The sequence below is a fragment of the Moschus berezovskii genome, chromosome Y (assembly GCF_049115385.1).
Source record: "Moschus berezovskii isolate FMDL1 chromosome Y, NW_MosBer_1.0, whole genome shotgun sequence".
In the NCBI taxonomy this organism is placed as follows: domain Eukaryota; kingdom Metazoa; phylum Chordata; class Mammalia; order Artiodactyla; family Moschidae; genus Moschus; species Moschus berezovskii.
In genome coordinates this window covers 45,720,846-45,742,984 of record NC_142489.1, presented here as the reverse complement: position 1 = coordinate 45,742,984, position 22,139 = coordinate 45,720,846, and the positions used below count along the sequence as shown (strand labels likewise).

General features: G+C 42.0%; 2 pseudogenes; both read right to left on the bottom strand.

The window, feature by feature from the left end:
- Positions 1-813: 813 nt before the first annotated feature.
- LOC148773114 (heat shock transcription factor, Y-linked-like) lies at positions 814-3,665 on the bottom strand (annotated as a pseudogene).
- Positions 3,666-17,127: 13,462 nt separating this feature from the next.
- LOC148773113 (serine/threonine-protein phosphatase 2A 65 kDa regulatory subunit A beta isoform pseudogene) lies at positions 17,128-18,897 on the bottom strand (annotated as a pseudogene).
- Positions 18,898-22,139: the final 3,242 nt, after the last annotated feature.

Genomic DNA, 22,139 nt, shown 5'->3' with positions numbered 1-22,139 from the left:
GGAGACCTGGGTTCAATCCCTGGGTCGGGAAGACCCCTGCAGAAGGAAATGGCAACCCACTCCAGTATCCTTGCCTGGAGAATCCCATGGATGGAGGAGCATGGTAGGCTGCAGTGCACAGGGGTCTCAAAGCGTCCGACACTACTGAGCTACTTCACTGTTGCTTTCAATTAAGGACAGCAGAACAAAAATGTCCCTATACATTATCACTTGTAAAATACATATCTTGTACTGACCATGGGCCAGTCACTGATTATGTCATCTTATCTTTGGTGTCACAATGACAGTACAGTGGTGATCATGATTTTGATCATCATGATTTTATATTTTCAAGTACATAATGAATTTCTATACTGAAGATAACCTTCTGTCTACCCTTTTAAGACTCTACCAGTATCTAATAGAATATAACGTAACTGTGAATGCACTAAGGTACATACTATGCATTTTGAATTTTTTTTTTTTTATTTGTATCTCTTCCTTCGGCCACATACTCCTAATGTAGACCCCCGTTCATTTCATCAGGGGTGATTGCAGAAATCACGTTACATCCGTTACCTCTTTTCCTTTTGTTCTTGTTTTCTTGCTTACAAATATTAGATCAGGTGTCATTGATCTAGGATGCATAATGAATATTTTCTTTTTCTGAAGAGTTTATAAAACAGTGCAGTAAAACAGCCAGACATTAAACTAAAACCTCACTTTTCTATTCATTGTTTGAACAAAGAAAATGAAACTATGAAGATGAACATGTAAGTTTATTGTTCAAATACAAGAATTGTAGGTATTTGTTGACATCTCCCAACAAAAATTTCAATCTTCATTAGGCTCCATAATCTGGCATTTATTTGATAGGTCCGTTTTAATTAGCATCGTTTTCACATAACGATGATTCTTGATGAGTTGACCTCAAAGAGAGGAGGCAGATATATAAGTGATCTTTGGCACTGAGAGCCATGAGTTGCCTCTCTTTTGAAGGTCACGGAAAGGACTGTCATGGGCTGACATATCACTGTATCTATCTGGAAGCTTAGAAGACTCCACCATCAGCCTAGAATAACTGCCCTGAAATGGAGATACGATGTGGTTCTGAGAAGTCGATGTAATTGAAGTAGGCAAGTCCTCAACGTGGCCATTTACCTGAGTGTAGCTGCTATGTGAGTGCCACTTAAACATGCTCAACTGATTTAAAACAGCAGGTTGATCTCCCAAAATCTGTTCTGTTTGGCTAACTGATATTGATGATGGGGAAGGTAAGCCACACAGAGCTAGAGCTCTTGTATTAGCGACTGTCTGGCTGATGTGAGGCTTTTGTATGAAAGGCACACTTAAAGTGGTGGCTGAAAATGTACTCTCTCCACTAGTTTCAGGAAGAAAATCAGAGTTAAAATCATCTACGTTGACACTTGCTTTAACATGCTTCTTCTTGCAATCTCGAAATAATGAAGATATTGCAGACACATTGTTAATCCCAAATCTTCTTTCTATTCTTACTAAAGTTGAGGATAGCCTCTTTTGAAATTTGAATTATAGTAGATCTGTAACTAAAGTCAAAGGATACAATTATTTAGTTTCTTTATAAACCAAGGTAAAACTGCCTTAAAAGCTAAACTATAAAGTTTATTCCTTCATACAGATGGCTAACAAACAGACGAAAAGATGCTTAACATCACTCATAATCAGAGAAATGCAAATCAAAACCAAAATGAGGTACCATTTTGCGCCATTCATAATGGCTTATATTCCAAAGTCTACAAGCAATAATTGCTGGAGAGGGTGTGGAGAAAAGGGAGCCCTCTTACACTGTTGGTGGGAATGCAAACAGCACAACCACTATGGATAACAGTGTGGAGATTCCTTCAAAAACTGAAAATAGACCTGCCATACGACCCAGCAATCACACTCTTGGGCATACACACCGAAGAAACCAGAATTGAAAGAGACACATGTACTCCAATATTTATCGCAGCCAGGACATGGAGGTAACCTATATGTCCGTCTGCAGACGAATGGATAAGTAAGCTATGGTGCATAAATACAATGGAGTATTACTCAGCCATTAAAAATTCATTTGAATCAGTTCCAATCAGGTGGATGAAACTGGAGCCTATTATACAAAGTGAATTAAGGCAGATAGAAAAGGACCAATAGAGTATACTAACACATATATATGGAATTTGAATGGTGATAATGATAATCCTGTAAATGAGACAGCAAGAGAGACACAGATGTATAGAACAGTCTTTTGGACTCTGTGGGAGAGGGCTAGGGTGGGATGATTTGGGAGAATGGCATTGAAACATGTATATTATCATATGTGCAACAAATCACAAGTTCAGGTTCGATGCAAGATACAGCATGTGTGGGGCTGGTGTACTGGGATGAACCAGAGAAATGGGATGGGGAGGGAGGTGGAAGGGGATTCAAGATGGGGACACATGTACACCTGGGGCATATTCATGTATATGTATGGCAAAACCAATACAATAATATAAAGTAATTAGCCTCCAATTACAATAAATAAAATTAGAAAAAAAAAATAATTCCTTGAATGAGACCAATTAAATTCCATCAAACCAAACGCCTCCAGAGTAGTTTTAACAGCTAACATGTTAGAAACAAATGTGCTCCTCAACTAAAAATATGTTGTATATATATAGTAAATACCATAAGTAGCTTCAAGACTCGTATCTTGTTTCAAGTTTATTGGAAAGTTTATTTAGTTCAGTTCAGTTCAGTTCAGCCGCTCAGTCGTGTCCGACTCTCCGCGACCACATGAACCAGAGCACCCCAGGCCTCCCTGTCCATCTCCAACTCCCGGAGTACACTCAAACTCATGTCCACAGAGTCGGTGATGCCATCCAGCAATCTCATTCTCCGTCGTCCCCTTCTCCTCCCGACCCCAACCTTTCCCAGCATCAGAGTCTTTTCCAGTGAGTCAACTCGTCGCATGAGGTGGCCAAAATATTGCAGTTTCTGGTTTAGTATCAGTCCCTCCAATGAACATCCAGGATTGATTTCCTTTAGAATGGACTGGTTGGGTCTTCTGGCAGTATAAGGGACTCTCAAGAATCTTCTCCAACACCACAGTTCAAAAGTATTGATTCTTCGGTGATCAGCTTTCTTCACAGTCCAACTATCATATCATTACATGACCACGGGAAAAACCATTTGTTAAACATCAAATATTATATCCTCCAGCTGTTCTCAGCTTCAAAAAATAAAGCTTTTTCAACAAATTGCTATCTCAAATTTGAATTCCGTTTTAACTACATATGGTAACATGCTTTCTAGGTCACATGATTTAATCTTACATATTGCTAATAAGTGAAAATTTTGGGATAACTTGCTCAAAAGAGAGATGCTGTTTTCTTATTCCAGAAAGTCAGATAGTGAAGCAGATCTTTGAACAGGTTGTCCCTTTTTACTAAACCCATAAAGGTTCAGCTATCGAACTAAACTTTTCATATTATTGATTTCAATTATTCTGAAAGGTGCCTTTCTTTCCAAGCAGACAAAGCCTGAAAAGCATATTCTTCAATAAGAGATCGCAAAACCGAATCCCCAGCAAGTGTATAACCATACAAAGATCTGATGGAGGTTTCTAAACCAGTGGATTCATCATTTTGAGTCACATCTTGAACTTCTGAAGAAATATGTGCCATCTCAGAAAAATCTTTCTTCAGATACTTTTCTCATTTTTCTGATTTTACACAAAGCAAATTCAAATGCTCCTTGGCTGGCCTAAGGGGAAACTCCCTAGACCATCACAGTGGTTCCAAAAGGTTCTGTTCTCCTAGCAGTGGAAGGGTAGATGTGACATCACAAATTCACAGGTCTCCTAGCAAGTGAAGGGTAGCTGTGACATCACAACGTCACTGGTCTCCTAGAAATTGAAGGGTAATTTTCAACAAGCTTTTACTTCAGCATCAACTTAAAATACAGGCTGCTTACCTAAATAGCAACCAAAACCATAAGCCTGCAAAACCTCATTCCTAAAGAATTTTTATACGGATAAATCATATCAGTAAATCTATTTGGTTTCTGATATAAAAGTGACTCTCGGCGGCGGCCAAGAGGAGCTACCCCACGCCCGAGGCCAGTGTTGTGGCCGAGAGGAGCTGCCAGGCCTGAGACCATGGCCAGCGGGCGAAAAGAGCTACCCTACGTCCAAGTGGCCCTGGCTGCATGGGCATAGGAGGGCTGAGAGGAACTACTCCACATTCAAGATCAGGAGGGTTACCTGTGAGAAGATACCCCTCATCCAAGGTAAGGTGCAGTGGCTACGCTTTGCTGGAGCAACCGTGAAGAGATACCCCACAACCAAGGTAACAGAAACCCAAATATGATGGTAGGTATTGAGAGAGGGTATCAGAGGGCAGACACACTGAAATCGTGATGATAGAAAACTAGTAGAGCTCTTCACATGGACCACAGCCTTCTCTAACTCAGTGAAACTAAGCAATGCTGTGTGGGGCCACCCAGGATGGGCGGGTCATGTTGGAGAGGTCTGACAGAATGTGGTCTACTGGAAAAGGGAATGGCAAACCACTTCAGTATACTTGCATCGAGAACCCCAAGAACAGTATTAAAAGACAAAAAAATAGGATACTGAATGAGGAGCTCCCCAGGTGGGTAGGTACCCAATAAGATACTGGAGATCAGTGGTGAAATAACTTCAGGCAAAAATGAAGGGATGGAGCCAAAGCAAAACCAGTACCCAGTTGTGGATGGGACTGGAGATGGAAGCAAGGTCCGATGCTGCAAAGAGCAATATTGCATACGAACCTGGAATGTTAGGTCCATGACAAGACAAACCGGAAGTGGTCAAACAGGAGATGACAAGAGTGAACATAGACCTTCTAGGAATCAGTGAATTCAAATGGACTAGAATGGGTGAATTTAACTCAGATGACCATTATATATACCGCTGTGTGCAGGAATCCCTTAGAAGAAATGGAGTAGCTATCATGGAGAACAAAAGAGTCCGAAATGTTGTACTTGGATGCAATCGCCAAACGATCAGAATGATCCCTGTTCATTTCCAAGACAAACCATTCAATATTACAGTAATCCAAGCCTATGCCCCAACCAGTAACACTTAAAAAGCAGAGAGTGAATGGTTCTATGATGACCTACAAGACCATTTAGAATTAACACCTAAAGATGATGTCCTTTTCATTATAGGGGACTGGAATGCAAATGTAGGAATTCAAAAATCACCTGGAGTAACAGCCAAATTTGTCTTTGGAGCATGGAATGCAGCAGGGCAAAGACTGGTAGAATTTTGCAGAGAGAACACACTGGTCATACCAAACAACCCCTTTCAGGAACAGAAGAGAAGACTCCACATATGGACATCACCAGATGGTCAACACCAAAATCAGATTGATTGTATTCTTTGCAGCCAAAGATGGAGAAATTCTATAAAGTTAGCAAAAACAAGACGAGAGCTGACTGTGACCCAGATCATAAACTCATTATTGCCAAATCCAGACTTAAATTTAAGAAAGTAGGGAAAACCACTAAACCTTTCAGATATGACCTAAATCAAATCCCTTATGATTATACTGTGGAAATGAGAAATAGATTTAAGGGATTATATCTGATAGATAGAATGCCTGATGAACTATTGACGAAAGTTCATGACATTGTACAGGAGACAGGGACCAAGACCATCCCCACGGAAAAGAAATGAAAAAAAAGGAAAATGGCTGTCTGGGGGGCCTTACAAATAGCTGTGAAAAGAAAAGAAGCGAAAAACAAAGGAGAAAAAAAAATATATATAAGCATCTGAACGCAGAATTCCAAAGAATATCAAGGAGAGATAAGAAAGCCTTGCTCAGCGATCAATGCAAAGAAATAGAGGAAAACAACAGAATGGGAAAGACAAGAAATCTCTTCAAGAAAATTAGAGATACCAAGGGAACATTTTATGAAAAGATGACCTCGATAAAGGACAGAAATGATATGGACCTAAGAGAAGCAGCATATATTAAGAAAAGGTGGCAAGAAAACACAGAAGAACTGTACAAAACAGATCTTCACAACCAAGATAATCGTGATGGTGTGATCAAAGACCTAGAGCCAGACATCTTGGAAAGTGAAGTCAAGTGAATATGAAGTCAAGTGGGCCTTAGAAAGCATCACTACGAACAAAGATAGTGGACGTGACAGAATTCCAGTTGATCTATTTCAAATCCTGAAAGATGATGCTGTGAAAGAGCTGCACTCAATATGCCAGCAAATTTGGAAAACTTATCAGTGGCCACAGGACTGGTAAATGTCAGTCTTCATTCCAATCCCAATGAAAGGCAATACCAAAGAATGATTTAAACGACCGCACAACTTCAATCATCTCACACACTAGTAAAGTCATGCTCAAAATTCTCCAAGCCAGACTTCAGCAATACGTGAACCGTGAACTTCCAGATGTTCAAGCTGGTTTTAGGAAAGGCAGAGTAACCAGAGATCAAATTGCCAACATCCTCTGGATCATGGAAAAAGTAAGAGAGTTGTAGAGAAACATCTATTTCTGCTTCATTGACTATGGCAAATCCTTTGACTGTGTGGATCACAATAAAATCTGGAAAATTCTGAAAGAGGTGGGACCTTTCATACCATCTGCCCTGCCTCTTGAGAAACCTGTGTGCAGATCAGGTAGCAACAGTTAAAACTGGACATGGAACGACAGACAGGTTCCAAATAGGAAAAGGAGTACGTCAAAGTTGTATAATATCACCCTTTTTATTTAACTTCTTTGCAGAGTACATCATGAGGATCGTTGGCTGGAAGAAGCAGAGGCTGGAATCAAGATTGCCTCGAGAAATATCAATAACCTCAGATATGCAGATGACATCATTCTTATGACAGAAATCAAAGTGTAACTAAAAAGGCTCTGATGAAAGTGAAAGAGGAGAGTGGAAAACTTGGCTTTAAGCTAAAATTCAGAAAACTAAGATCATGGCTTCTGGTCCCAACACTTCATGGGAAATAGATGGGGAAACAGTGGAAACAGTGTCAGACTGTATTTTTGGGAGGCTCCAAAATCACTGCAGATGCTGATTGCAGGCAGGAAATTAGAAGACGCTTACTCCTTGGAAGGAAAGTTATGACCAACCTAGATAGCATATTAAAAAGCAGAGACATTACTTTGCCAACCAAGGTCCATCTAGTCAAGGCTAGAGTTTTCCCCTGGTCATGTATGGATGAGAGTGTTGGACTGTGAAGAAAGCTGATCGCCGAAGAATTGATGCTTTTGAACTGTGGTACTGGAGAAGACTCTTGAGAGTCCCTTGGACTGCAAAGAGATCCAACCAGTCCATTCCAAAATAGATCAATACTGGCTGTTCACTGGAAGGACTGATGCTAAAGCTGAAACTGCAATACTTTGGCCACCTCATGCGACGAGTTGTTTCACTTGAAAAGAGTCTGATGCTGGGAGGGATTGGGGGTGGGAGAAGATGGGGATGACAGAGAAAGACATGGCTGGATTGCATCATCGACTCGATAGCCATGAGTTTGAGTGAACTCCGGGAGTTGGTGATGGACAGGGAGGCCTGGCATGCTGTGAATCATGGGGTCGCAAAGAGTCGGACATGACTGAGGGACTGAAATGAACTGAACATCCTTTCTCAATGATCCATCGGATGTTGGCAATTTGATCTCCAGTTCCTCTGCCGTTTTTAAAACCAGCTTGAACATCTGGAATTTCATAGTTCACGTATCGCTGAAGCTTGGCTTGGAGAATAAAAAGCATTATTTTACTAGCATATGAGATGGGTGCAATTGTGCCGCAGTTTGCACATTCTATGGCATTGCCTTTCTTTGGGATTGAAAAGAATATTGCCCTTTTCGAGTCCTGTGGCAACTGTGGAATTTTCCAATTTAGCTGGCATATTGAGTGCAGCACTTCTAAAACATCATCTTTCAGGATTTGAAAAAGCTCAACTGAAATTCCAACACCTACACTAGCTTAGTTGACTAAGGCCCCCTTGACTTCATATTCCAACATGTTTTGCTCTAGGTGAGTGACCACACCATCGTGATTATCTGCGTTGTGAAGATCTTTTTTCTACAGTTCTTCTGTGTATTCTTACGACCTCTTCTTAATAGTTTCTGCTTCGGTTAGATCCCTACCGTTTCTGTGCTTTATTGAGCCCATCATTGCATGAGATGTTCTCTTGGGATCGCCAATGTTCTTGAAGAGATCTCTAATATTTTCCATTCTATTGTTTCCATTCTTTTTTTTTTTTTTTTTTTTTTTTGCACTGATCCCTGAGGAAGGCTTTCCTTTCTCTCCTTACTTTTCTTTAGAAATCTGCATTCAAATAGATATATCTTTCATTTTCTCCTTTAGTTTTTGTTTCCCTTTTTTTCAAAGCTATTTGTAAGGCCTCCTCAGTCAGCCAATCATTTTTCACCTTTCTTTACCTGGGGATGGTCATGATCCCCATTTCCTGTACAATGGAAGGTACCTCCATTCATAGATCATCAGGCACTCTGTCAATCGAATCTAGTCCCTTACATGTATTTTGCACTTCCAGTGTATAGTCATAAGCGATTTGATTTAGGTCATATCTGAATGGTCTAGTGGTTTCCTCCACTTTCGTCAACTTCTGTCTGAATTTGACAATAAGGAGCTGATGATCTGAGCCACAGTCAGCTTCCAGTCCTGTTTTTGCTGACTGTATAGAGCTTCTCTAATTTGGCTACAAAGAGTATAATCAATCTGATTTCAGTGTCTACCATCTGGTGATGTCCATGTGTAGAGTCTTCTCTTGTGTTGCTGGAAGAGGGTGTTTGCATGATCAGTGCGATCTCTTGGCAGAACACTATTAGACTTTGCCCTGCTTCATTTTGTACTCCAAGGTCAATTTGCCTGGTACTCTAGGTGCTTCTTGACTTCCTACTTCTGCCTTCCAGTCCCCTATAATGAAAAGGACATCTTTTTTGAATGTTAGTTTTAGAAGGTCTTGTAGGTCTTTACAGAACTTTCAACTTCAGCTTCTTCAACGTTACTGATCAGAGAAAAGTTTTTGATTACCGTTTATTGAATCATTTGCCTTGGAAAAGAACAGAGATCATTTTGTCATTTTTGAGATTGTACCCAAGTACTGCATTTTGGACTCTTTTGTTGCATATGATGGCTGCTGCTGCTGCTAAGTCACTTCAGTCGTGTCCGACTCTGTGTGACCCCATAGACGGAAGCCCACTAGGCTCCCCCATCCCTGGGATTCTCCAGGCAAGAACACTGGAGGGGCTACTCCACTTCAAATGGATTCTTGCCCACAGTTACAGATATAATGGTCATGTAAGTTAAATTCTCCCATTCCAGTCCACCTTAGTTCACTGATTCCTAGAATGTCAATGCTCACTCTTGCCATCTCCTGTGTGGCCACTTCCAATTTGTCTTAATTCAAGGACTTAACATGCCAGGTTCCTATGCTATATTGCTCTTTACAGCATCAAACCCTGATTCCATCACCATCCCATTCACAACTGGTTGTTGATTTTGCTTTGGCTCAATTGCTTTATTATTTCTGGAGTTATTTCTCCACGGATCTCTAGAAGCATATCGTGAACCTACCAAGGGTTCATCTTCCAATGTCCTATCTTTTTGTTTTCATGGTCTTCATGTGGTTTTCAAGGCAAGAATACTGAAGTGGTTTGCCTTTCCCTTTTCTAGTGGACCACATTCTTTCAACTTTGGTGAAGGGCTGTCATCAGGTAAAAGACAATTTCTTCTTGGAGAAAACTCTATTGCAAACCTAGACATTGTATTTAGAAGAGACAGTCACCTTGGTAACAAAGGCCTCCACTTCACAAGTCCCTGCTGTTTATCCAGTAGTCATGTGAAGATGTTGGAGCTGGAATATAAAGAAGACTAAGAGAAGGAGATTCGATGGCTTTCAACTGTGCTGTTACCGAAGACACTTCAGTTCAGTTCAGTAGCTCAGTCATGTCCAACTCTTTGTGACCCCATCAACATGGCACGCCTCCCTTTCCAACACCAACTCCCAGAGACCACCCCAACTCATGTCCATTGATCAGAAATGCCATCCAAGTATCTCATCCTCTACCATCCCCTTCTCCTCCTGCCCTCAATTTTACCCAGCATCAGGGTCTTTTCCAATGAGTCAGCTCTTCGCATCAGGTGTCCAAACTATTGGAGTTTCAGCTTTACCGTGTTACATTCCAACGCATACCCAGGGCTCATCTCCTTTAGGATGGACTGGTTGGATCTCCTAGAAGTCCAAGGGGCTCTCAAGAGTCTTCTCCAAAACCACAGTTCAAAAGCATCAATTTATTGGCCCTCAGTTTTTCTTACAGTCCAACGCACCCATTCATACATGACCACTGTATAAACCATAGCCTTGACTAGATGGACCTTGGTTGACAAACGAATGTCCCTCCTTTTTAATATGCTATCTAGGTTGGTTATAACTTTCCTTCCAAGGAGAAAGCATCTTTTAATTTGATGGCTGCAATCACCATCTGTAGTGATTTTGAATCTCCAAAAAATAAAGACTCTTAAGGGTCCCTTGGATTGCAAGGAGATTAAGCCAATTGATCCTAAAGGAAACCAACCCTACGTATTCAATCGAAGGACTAATGATGAAGTTGAAACTTCAGTTTTGGCCAGCTGATTCAAAGTGTCAATTCACTGTAAATGTCCATGATGCTTTTAAAGATTGATGACAGGAAAAGAAGGGAGTAATAGAGGATGATATGGTAGGACCATATCTGAAATACAATGGGCATGTATTTGAACAAACTCTGGGAGATAGTGAACGATAGAGAGACCTGTTGCACATGTGTCACAAAAGATTTGAAGACAACTTGTTGACTGAGCAACGACACTCAATGTCTCAATGTCTTCAAATCACTCTAACATATATTTAATGAAAGTAGTAACAAATATCAACTAAGGTGGTTAATAGAAGATGGTGTAATGCATTTTTGAAGAAAATATGGGAACTGTAGGCTCTAAAAGAAACAAATCTTTGAATTGAATAAATTTTAAGTATTAGTGTGAAGGAAGAGACAGGAAGATGGAGGAGGAATAGCACGGGAGACAACTTTCTCCCCCACAAATTTATCAAAAGAATATTTGAGTGCTGAGTAAATCCCACAAAACAAATTCTGAAGGTCGGCAGAGGACATCAGGCACCCATAAAAGCAAGACATTGTCTTCAAAAGGAGGTAGGAAATAACATAAAAGATAAAAAGTGAGAGAAAAGAGGGAGGGATGGAGGTTTGTCCCGGACAGGGAGGCTTAAAAAAAGAGAGAAGTTTCCAGACACTGGAAACACTCACTGGTGAATCTGTGGGAACCCTTGGAACCTGAGAGGGCAACATAACCAGGAGAAACAATAAATAAATAATTAAAACCTACAGACTATGTGCCCAGTAGTAGCTCCATGGGAGAAGCAGTGTAGCCGCCCACACCCCCCCCCCCCAGCAAGCTGGGACTGGGCAGGGAGGTTCGGGCTGCATCCCTTAGAGTAAGGACCGGGCTTGAATGCCCTGAGGGCAATCTGAGGGAGCTAACTTAAGATAGATAAATAGACTGTGTGATAGTTACCTCGTGAAATGGGGAAAAACCCCAAGCTAAGACACCTCCAGGCCCACTCAGAGAACAAAGGACTGAGCAGTGCTAGCCAGCTGTGGTCAGCCCATCCACCATCCCCAGCCGAGAGAGCAGGGGAGGACAGCCAGAGCAGGAAGCAGGCGATCGTGGCACCAGAGAGGCATCTGATACCAAACTTCAAGCAGGCCTTGTTGCTAACCAAGACTTCTTGGGTTCTGGCCGGTCAATATCTGCCTGAGAAGATCTGCTGGTGGTACGTCCAGAAAACTGAGGAGCAGGGATTGGGGAGGCAATAAGTCGCAGTGACTCTGCTGGCCAAACACCTGCTCACCTGAGCTGCTCAGACCAGAAAGGGAAAAAATACAGGCCTAGCTGAGTCTACACATCTGTGGAGTACCCGAGAATCAGAAGCTGAGCGGCTTAGACCGTGGATGTACATCCAACCCAGCGACAGCCTCCGATTGTTCCAAGCAGAGCAATCTAGAGCCTGTGCGGTGTAGACTGGGACAGTACACATGCCGTGAGCGGGGGTAAACCCAGTGTGGCTGAGACATTGCAAGCACTCCCCACAGATGCCACTGGTATTTGTCTCCCTCCCCACAGCACGACTGAACAGGTGTGCCTGAAAAAAATGTCTACCACTGCCGCCTTGTGTCAGGAAGGGAATTAACATGAAGAGACAAGCAAACAGAAGAAGCTTAAACAGAAGGAACTGCGTTGGAAGAGACAGATGGAGAAGTCTTGAGCCTACTGCAAAAATAAGACTGAAAACCAGAGCCAGAGGCTTAAGTCCAAATCCTGAGAACACCAGAGAACTGCTGTTCCAGGGAACATTAATTGATAGGAGCTCATCAAATGCTTCCATACCTACACTGAAACCAGGCAATACCAAAGGGTCAACAAGTTTCAGAGAAAGACTTTCCACACAAATTCTCCAGCAACACAGAAGAACAGCACTGAGTTTCAATATATAGGCTTCCCAAAGTCACTCCAAACCCACTGATATCTGAAAACTCATTACTGGACACTTCATTGCACTCCAGAAAGAAGAAATCCAGCTCCACCCACCAGAACACCGACAGCAGCTTCGCTAACTAGGGAACCTTAAAAAGCCACACATCCAAGGTCACACACAGCAATAAAACTACACAATAAAGAAAATTCCACAAAGTGCCAGAAGACCGAAAGGCCACTACAAACAGAGCAATATAAGCAAGATGAAGAGGTAGAGAAATGCTTAGCAAGTAAAGGAAAAGAACAAAGGCCCAGCCAAAAAAAAAAAAAGAGTAAGTTTTAGGGAATCTACCTGATAAATAATTATGAATATTGATAATGAAAATGATTCAAAATCTTGAAAACAAACTGGAGTTACAGAAAAATAACCTGGAGACAATGATCGAGAAGATGCAAAAAACATTTAATAAGGATCTAGGGGAAATAAGAAAGAGTGACCATACAATGAATAATGCAATAGATGAAATCAGAAACACTCTAGAGGGAACCAATAGTAGAATAATGGAGACAGAAGATAGGATAAGCGAGTTAGAAGATAGAATTGTAGACATAAATGAAACAGAGAGGAAAAAAGAAAAATGAATTCAATGAAATGAGGACAATCTCTGAGACCTCTGGGACAATGTTAAATGCCCCAACATTCGAATCATAGAAGTCCCAGAAGAAAAGACAAAAAGAAAGACCATGAGAGAATACTTGAGGAGATAAAAGTTGAAAACTTCCCTAAAATGGGGAAGGAAATAATCAAGTCCAAGAAACACAGAGAGTCCCTAACAGGATAAACCCAAGGCCAAATTCTCCAAGACAAACATGAATCAAACTAACAATAATCAAACACAAAGAACAAATATTAAAAGGAGCAAGGGAAAACCAACAAATAAAACACATGGAGATTCCCAGAAAGATAACAAGTGATCTTTCACCAGAAACTTTTCAGGCCGGAGGCAATGACACGACATACTTAAAGTGATGAAAGAAAATAACCTACAGCCCAGATGATTGTACCCAGCATGGATTTCATTCAAATATGAAGGAAAAATCAAAAGCCTTACAAACAAGCAAAAGCTGAGAGAATTCAGCATCACCAAACCAGCTCTCCAAAAAATGCTAAAGGATCTTCTCTTGACAGGAAACACAGAAAGTGTACATAAACTTGAACCCAAAACAGTAAAGAAAATGGCAACGGGATCATACCTATCAATATTTACCTTAAATGTAAATGGGTTGAATGTCCCAACCAGAAGACAAAGAGTGGCTGAATAGATACAAAAACAAGACCTTTATCATGTTGTCTGCAAGAAACCCATCTCAAAACAAGGGACACATACAAACTGAAAGTGACGTGCTGGAAAAAGATATTCCATGCAAATAGAGACCAAAAGAAAGCAGGAGTAGCAATATTCATATCAGATAAAAATAGACTTTAAAACAAAGGATGTGAAAAGAGACAAAGAAGGAAAGTACATATTGATCAAAGGATCAATCCAAGAAGAAGATATAGCAATTATAAACATATACACCCAACATAGGAGCACCGCAATATGTAAAACAGTTACTAACAAGTATGAAAGGCTAAATTAACAACAGCGCAATAATAGTGGAAGACTTTAATACCCCACTCACACCTATGTATAGATCAACTAAACAGAAAATTAACAACGAAACACAAACTTTAAATGATACAATAGACCAGATAGACCTAATAGATATCTATAGGGCATTTCACTGCAAAACAAAGAATTTCTTCTTTTTCTAAAGTGCACACAAAACCTTTTCCAGGATAGATCACATCCTGGGCCATAAATTTTGACTTGGAAAATACAAAAAAAATTGAAAAATTTCAAGCATCTTTCCTGCCCACAGTGCAGAAAGATTTGATCTCAACTACAGGAGAAAAACTATTAAAAATGCCAGCATATGGAAGCTGAACAACACGCTGCTGAATAGCCAACAAATCATAGAAGAAATCAAAAGAGAAATCAAAATGTGCATAGAAATGAATGAAAATGGAAACATAACAAACCAAATCTTATGGAACACTGTGAAAGCCATGCTAAGGGGAAAGTTCATAGAAATATACGCGTACCTCAAGAAACAAGAAAATAGTCAACTAAATAACCTAACTCTACATCTAAAGAAACTAGAAAAGGAAGAAATGAAGAACCCCAGGTTTAGCAGAAGAAAAGAAATCTTAAAATTAAGGCAGAAATAAATGCAAAAGAAATAAAAGAGACCATAGCAAAAAACAGCAAAACCAAAAGCTGGCTCTTTGAGAGGGTAAATAAAATTTACAAACCACTATCCAGACTCATCATGAAACAAAGGGAGAAAATCCAAATCAATAAAACCAGAAAAGAAAAAGGAGAGATCACAATAGACAACACAGAAATATAAAGGATCATAAGAGACTGCTATCAGAAATTATATGGCTATAAAATTGACAACTTGGAAGAAATGGAGAAATTCTTAGAAAAATACAACTTTTCAAAACTGAACCAGGAAGACATACAAAATCTTAACAGACCCATCACAAGCACGGAAATCGAAGCTGTAATCAGAAATCTCCCAGCAAACAAAAGCCCAGGGCCAGAAAGCATAACAGCTGAATTCTACCAAAAATTTAGAGAAAAGGTAACATCTATTCTACTCAAACTATTCCAGAAAATTGCTGAGGAAGGGAAACTTCCAAACTCATTCTATGAGGCCACCATCACCCTAATCACAAAACCTGTCAAAGATCTCACAAAAACAGAAAACTACAGCCCAATATCACTGATGAACATAGATGCAAAATTCCTTCACAAAATCCTGACAATCAGAATCCAACAACACATTAAGAAGACCATACATGATGACCAAGTGGGCTTTATCCCAGGAATGCAATGATTCTTCAATATCAGTATATCAATCAATGTAATACAGAACATTAACAAACTGAAAAAAATGAATATCTCAATAGATGCAGAAAAAGCCTTTGAGAAAATTCAACATGGATTTATGATAAAAACCCTCCAGAAGATAGGAATAGAAGGAACATACCTCAACATAATAGAAGCTATATATGACAAACCCAATGCTGCTGCTGCTGCTGCTGCTGCTAAGTCACGTCAGTCGTGTCCGCCTCTGTGTGACCCCATAGACGGAAGCCCCCCAGGCTCCCCCTTCCCTTGGATTCTGCAGGCAAGAACACTGGAGTGGATTGCCATTTCCTTCTCCACTTCCCTCTGCAAAATCCCATTCGTGAAGGCCTGTGTAAAGCATTTCAAACAAGGGCAATGTATGATCTGACAAATCACCACAAGTTAACAGGCAGTATATGTCATCTTAACCTTTAAAATATTAAAAATTGCGTATTAACTGGTCTTACTTGTGATATGACATGACTGAGCGACTTAACTGAACTGAATTGAACTGACAGGAAGAAACCTCATATGGTTTACAATGCTGTTCTTAATTCCTAGGGATTTAAATCTACATGATACTAAATATATCCCAGTATTTTGGTGAGTATTTTGGTACCTAATCGCTCAGTTTCTTATATATTATTTCTGGTATGGGAGTAGTAAGCTAAAGAGGCTCTAATTTTGTCATGCTTGTGGGCTTTTCAGTATTCCTATGGGAGGCTTCATTAGACTTGTCCTTCATTAAGCCTATGCTAATATGACAAACCCACAGCAAACATTATCCTCAACGGTGAAAGATTGAAAGCATTTCCCCTAAAGTCAGAAACAAGACAATGGTGGCCACTCTTACCACTACTGTTCAACATAGTTCTGGAAGTTTTGGGCACAACAATCAGAGCAGAAAAAGACATAAAAGGAATCCAAACTGGAAAAGAGGTAAAACCCTCACTGTTTGCAAATGACATGATCCTCTACTCAGAAAACCCTAAAGACTCTACCAGAAAACTACTAGAGCTAATCAATGAATACAGTAAAGTTGTAGGATATAAAATCAACACACAGAAATCCCTTGCATTCCTATATATTAATAATGAGAAAATAGAAATAGAAATTAAGGAAACTATTCCATTCACTGTTGCAACGAAAATCATAAAATACTTAGAGATATATCTACCTAAAGCAACAAAAGGCTTCTTTTTTTAAATTTCTAGACATTTATTTCTCTGTGAAAAGGGGGGAAAGGGAATAAAATAAAAACGGCACAACTGACACAAAAAACCACCAGGAGGAAGGGAGGGAGGCAGAGGAGATGGGGGAGGGGCCCCCATGCAGCAGCACTGGCTGGCGACCGGGGTGCTTGCGCCACTCCCCACCTGGCAGGAGCGGCCCCGTCCTCCCAGGGCTCTGCTCCATCCCACCCTGTGCGACCCCAGCCCCGTGAGGGGTGGATGTGAGTAGTCGGAGTCCCGGTCTGAGGGAGGAACCATGCCGGGGGAGGGACCTGGGGTCAGACCATGCACGGGGAGTGACAGCTAAAGAACCCCCACTGTCCCCCCAGGGAGGGGCCTGGCTGGAGAAGGTGGACACCGTAGGCCGGCGGTGGGTCCTCTTCCAGCATCAGGCGAGAGACAGAACAGTCAGAGCCTCCTGGGCGAAGTACTTGACGTCCACGTCCTGGCCCTGGGTCAGCTTCTCAAGGACGGGCGTGACCTCGCTCTGCAGCGTGCTGTTGTCCAGGATGGGCCCGATCTTCTACAGGGACTTGGCCACGTTGAAGCGGAAGTTGGCAACAGGGTCCCCGGCCATGTTCAGCACGGTGGGCAGCATGTGCTTGGTGGTGATGTCCTGCCCGCAGATCTCAGACAGCACATTGATACAGATGAGTGTGGTCATGCGGTGTAGGTAGTTGGGGTCCCCAGGCATGGCCAAGACCTTGGAGATGATAGTCGCATGGGCCCACTCCTTCCCGAACCTCTCCACCAGCTTCTTGAGGTTTCTGGTGGCCGCCTCGCGGATGGCATAGACATAATCCACAAGCCAGGCCATGAACAAGCAGTTGAATTTCTCATCAAAGAACTCCACCCACAGTTGTCCTGCCAGTAGAGGGATATACTCGATGATGGCCAGCCGCACCCGCCACTTGGCATCCTCCGCAAGCTCCACGATGGCAGGGAGTAGGGACTTCAACAGCTGCCTGATGCCGATCACCTCGTTCATGCAGTCCAGGTTGGAGATGATGTTCATCCGCACCTCCGGGCACTCGTCCTTCAACTGAGCCAGGAAGAGGTGCAGGAAGTGCTTGATCATGCTGTCTTTGCCCAGGATCGGAAAGAGGCCCATGATGATGGAGGCCAGGGCTGACTTGACGTGCTGGTTGGCATCAGACACCAGATCCTTGATGCAGGGCAAGATCTGGTGATCACATTCTCCCGACAGTCAGCTGAGAGATTTTCACAGAATTCTTTGACATTGTCGGAGGCGGCAGCCCACACCTCAGTGAGCCTCACAGTCTTTCATCAGGTTCTGGAAGGAAGGACCCAGGTTCTTCTGGGTGATTTCAGGCCCCACTGCTTTCTGGAGCCCTGTGAACTTGTCGGCCACCATATAACGGACGCGCCAGGACTCGTTCTCAGCAGCCTGGCACAGGGTGGGCATCACCAGGTCCTCCAGGGCCTCCTGTGGCAGGAGTTGGGCGATGTTCACGCATGCCTCCACTGCTAGCAGCCGCACCGAGTCCTGCTCGTCAGAGGCCAGGTTGAAGAACATGGGGATGATCTCGCTCTTGATGTTGTCCAGCTTCAGCACCTTGGCGAACTCCCCAACCTTGGAGGCTGTGGGTCACCGCACCATGGGGGTGTCATCTGAGCATAGGTTCTGGAAGTACTGTTGAAGCTCTGCCTTGATGGCACTGGACACATGGGGGTAGCAGACAGAGAAGAGGCGGCAGGCTGAAGTGTGGGAGGTGAACCAGGCTCCACCCGCCAGCCACTTCACCAGGGGCACGAAGTGGACCTCAAGGTCGGAGGGGGAGTGCTCATGCGAGATGTCCCGCAGGGATTCCATTGCCTTATCCAGCACCACCTTCTCCTCCACCGTGGGCAGCAACTTCAGGGGCAGCAGCAGGCAGTGCATGTACTCGAGGCCACCCACCAGAGTGGTAAATGTGCCCAGCTGCTCTGCCAGGTCCAAAAGGACCTCGTCCTCATCGTAGACTGTGTCTGTAAGGAAGGGCAGAAGTTTACTCTGGGCCCTTTCGACCCCAAGGGTCAAAGCAATGGTGGAAAGCTTCTAGATGCTGTTGGGGCAAAGCTGAATATCCTTGTTGCGGAGCTTGTCTATGAGCACCGTGATGGGGTAGAACGAGTGGTTGCCGTCGGCTGCTGCCATCTTGGGCCCGTCCCCTTCCTGTCAAGACTGAGGCCAGTGCCGTGCTAAAACTGGGATAGGGAGGGGTTGGGCTGGGAGGAGGAAAGGAACAAAAGACTTCTATAGAAAACTATAAGACACTGGTGAAAGAAATCAAATAGGACACTAATAGATGGAGAAATATACCGTGTTCATGGATTAGAAGAATAAATATTGTGTGCCGGGAGCCAGCGAGGGAAATCCTACCCGTGGCAATGGTCAATTGGGGAAGAGGCCTGATGGGCAAAGGCTGATCAGGACTCGAGGAACCCCCTGGACTTACCCGAGCATCTAACCCAAAGAAAATCGGAGTCTGACTGCATTACTATCTTACAACTCTTATCAAGTCCTCTAATACTTACGGGGGCTTCCGCCCAACCACCTATCTCTGAAAACATTAATTCAGAGCTGCAGTTAAAAGTTCTCCTCGGCTTAATAGGAGTGTTCCAATCCAAGCCCCTCTGATAGCTTTCTAACTTGCATGACAAGTTTGTCCGGGCTTTTACAACTATGAATGTGACTGTTTACAGCCTCCCAGCCATGCAAGGACAGAAAGCCTAATATTCTAAAATACAGGAATTTGTTGAAGAAGTAAAAATCATTAAAATAGTACTAAAAAAAGATTTCATTGTTGAATCAATGCTTGCTGCAAAGTTTATCTATTGTATCCTTGGAAATATATTAATCACATGTAGAGAATATAAGTAGTAGCCTTTGATTTAACCACATCAGATCTTAAGTTAATAAATTCCTTTCTTGTAGCTCACTACACTTTTGCCTTATAGGAATGTAACTTTGTCATGTGTCTAGCACCTGACTTTACGAAAATCACTATAAAAGAATATAAGACTTTTCTTAGCTAACTAACCTTTGTTAGGAGAGAGGGCCATAAACTGTCAGCAGGCCTCCTGGCCAGAAGATGATGTAAATCACCTAAAACTTTTGTGTATCATGAGATATACAAAAATAAGCCCTGATCCTGATAAAAGTCAAGACTGCAGACCCCGCGTGATTTTGGCGTGACTCTATACCTCCCTTTCTCTAGTTTTTATGTGCACAACTTAGGGTATAAAAGCAGCACTGGAAAATAAAGTTTTCGGCCTTGCTCACTGAAGCTTGGTCTCCCCATGTCGTTCTTTCTTTTTTTCCGTCCTTTTCTCTATTCTCCTTTTTCTGGTTGAGATCCTTGGAGTGCTTGGCCCTCTGCTTTTATTTATCTGCCTGGGCTTCTAAGACCCACTCGAGGTGGTGCCCTTGTGAGGTGCCTCCAGTGATTCAAGAGGGTTCCTGCGGCCTACCTAAACAGAGCAAACCCCATGCTTGGGTTTTCTCTCTTTCTCTCACTGACGCCGACGCCGTTCATCCCGAGGATATCCTGGGCCATATCGAGGCTGGTCCCCGATAATTGTGAAAATGCGTATACTACCTAAAGTAACATACATTCAATGCAATCCGTATCAAGCTACCAACAGCATTTTTCACAGAGCTACAATAAGTAATCTCACAGTTTGTATGGAAATAAAAAAAAACCCGAATAGCCAAAGCAATCTTGAAGAAGAATGGAACTGAGGGAATCAACCTGCTGAACTTCAGGCTCTACTACAAAGCCACAATCATCAAGACAGTATGGTACTGGCATAAAGACAGATATATAGATCAATGAAACAAAATAGGAGTCCAGAGATATATCCATGCAACTATGGACACCTTCACTTTGACAAAGGAGGCAAGAATATAAAATGGAGAAAAGACAAATTCTTTAATAAGTGGTGTTGGGGAAACTGGTAAATGAATGAAACTAGAACACTCCCTAACATCATACCCCAAAACAATCTCAAGATGGATTAAAGATATAAATGTAAGACCAGAAACTATAAAACTCCTAGAGGAGAACATAGGCAAAATACTCTCTGACATAAATCACAGCAGGATCCTCCATGAGCCACCTCCCAGAATATTGGAACTAAAAGCAAAATAAACAAATGGGGAACTTATGTAAACCCGGGGCGAATTCATGTCAATGTATGGCAAAACCAACCAATATAATATTGTAAAATTATTTGCCTCCAATAAAAAATAAATTAATTACCAAAAAATAAATAAATAAATAAACAAATGGGACCAAATGAAAATTAAAAGCTTCTGCACAGCAAAGGAAACTATAAACAAGGTGAAAAGACAGCTTTCAGAATGGGAGAAAATAATAGCCACTGAAGCAACTGACAAAGAATTATTCTCCAAAATATACAAGCAGCTCCTGCAGCTCAATTCCAGAAAAATAAACGACCCAATCAAAAAATGGGCCAAAGATCTAAACAGACATTTATCCAAAGAAGACATACAGATGGCTAACAAGCACATGAAAAAATGCTCAATATCCCGCATAATCAGAGAAATTCAAATCAAGATGACAAAGAGGTACCATTTCACACAAGTCAGAATGGCTGCTATCCAAAAGCCTACAAGCAATAAATGCTGGAGAGGGTTTGGAGAAAAGGGAACCCTGTTACACTGTTGGTGGGAATGAAAACTACTACAGCCACTATGGAGAACAGTGTGGAAATTCCTTTAAAAAACTGGAAATAGAACTGCCATACGAACCAGCAGTCGCACTCCTGGCATAAACACTGAAGAAACCAGATTTGAAAGAAACACGTATACTCGATTGTTCATTGCAGCACTGTTTATAATAGCAAGAACATGGAAGCAACCTATATGTCCATCTGCAGATGAATTGATAAGGAAGCTTTGGTACCTATACACAATGTAGTTTTACTCAGCCATTAAAAAGAATACATTTGAACCATTTCTAATGAGGTGGATGAAACTGGAGCCTATTATACAGAGTGAAGTAAGCCAGGAAGAAAAACAACAATACAATACACTAACGCAAACAATTTTGAAAGATGGTAACGATGACCCTGTATATGAGACAGCAAATGAGAGACAGGTGTATAGAACAGTCTTTTGGACTCTGTGGGAGAGGGATGATTTAGGAGAATGGCATTGAAACATGTATATTATCACATATGAAGCGAATCACCAGTCCAGGTTCGACAAATGATGCAGGATGTTTGGGGATGGTACACATGGATGACCCAGGAGTAGGATAAAGGGAGGAGGGATGTGGGAGGGGGGTTCAAGAAGGGGAGCACGTGTGCACCTGGGGAGGATTAATGTCAATGTATTGCAAAACCAATATAATATTGTAAAGTAATTAGCCA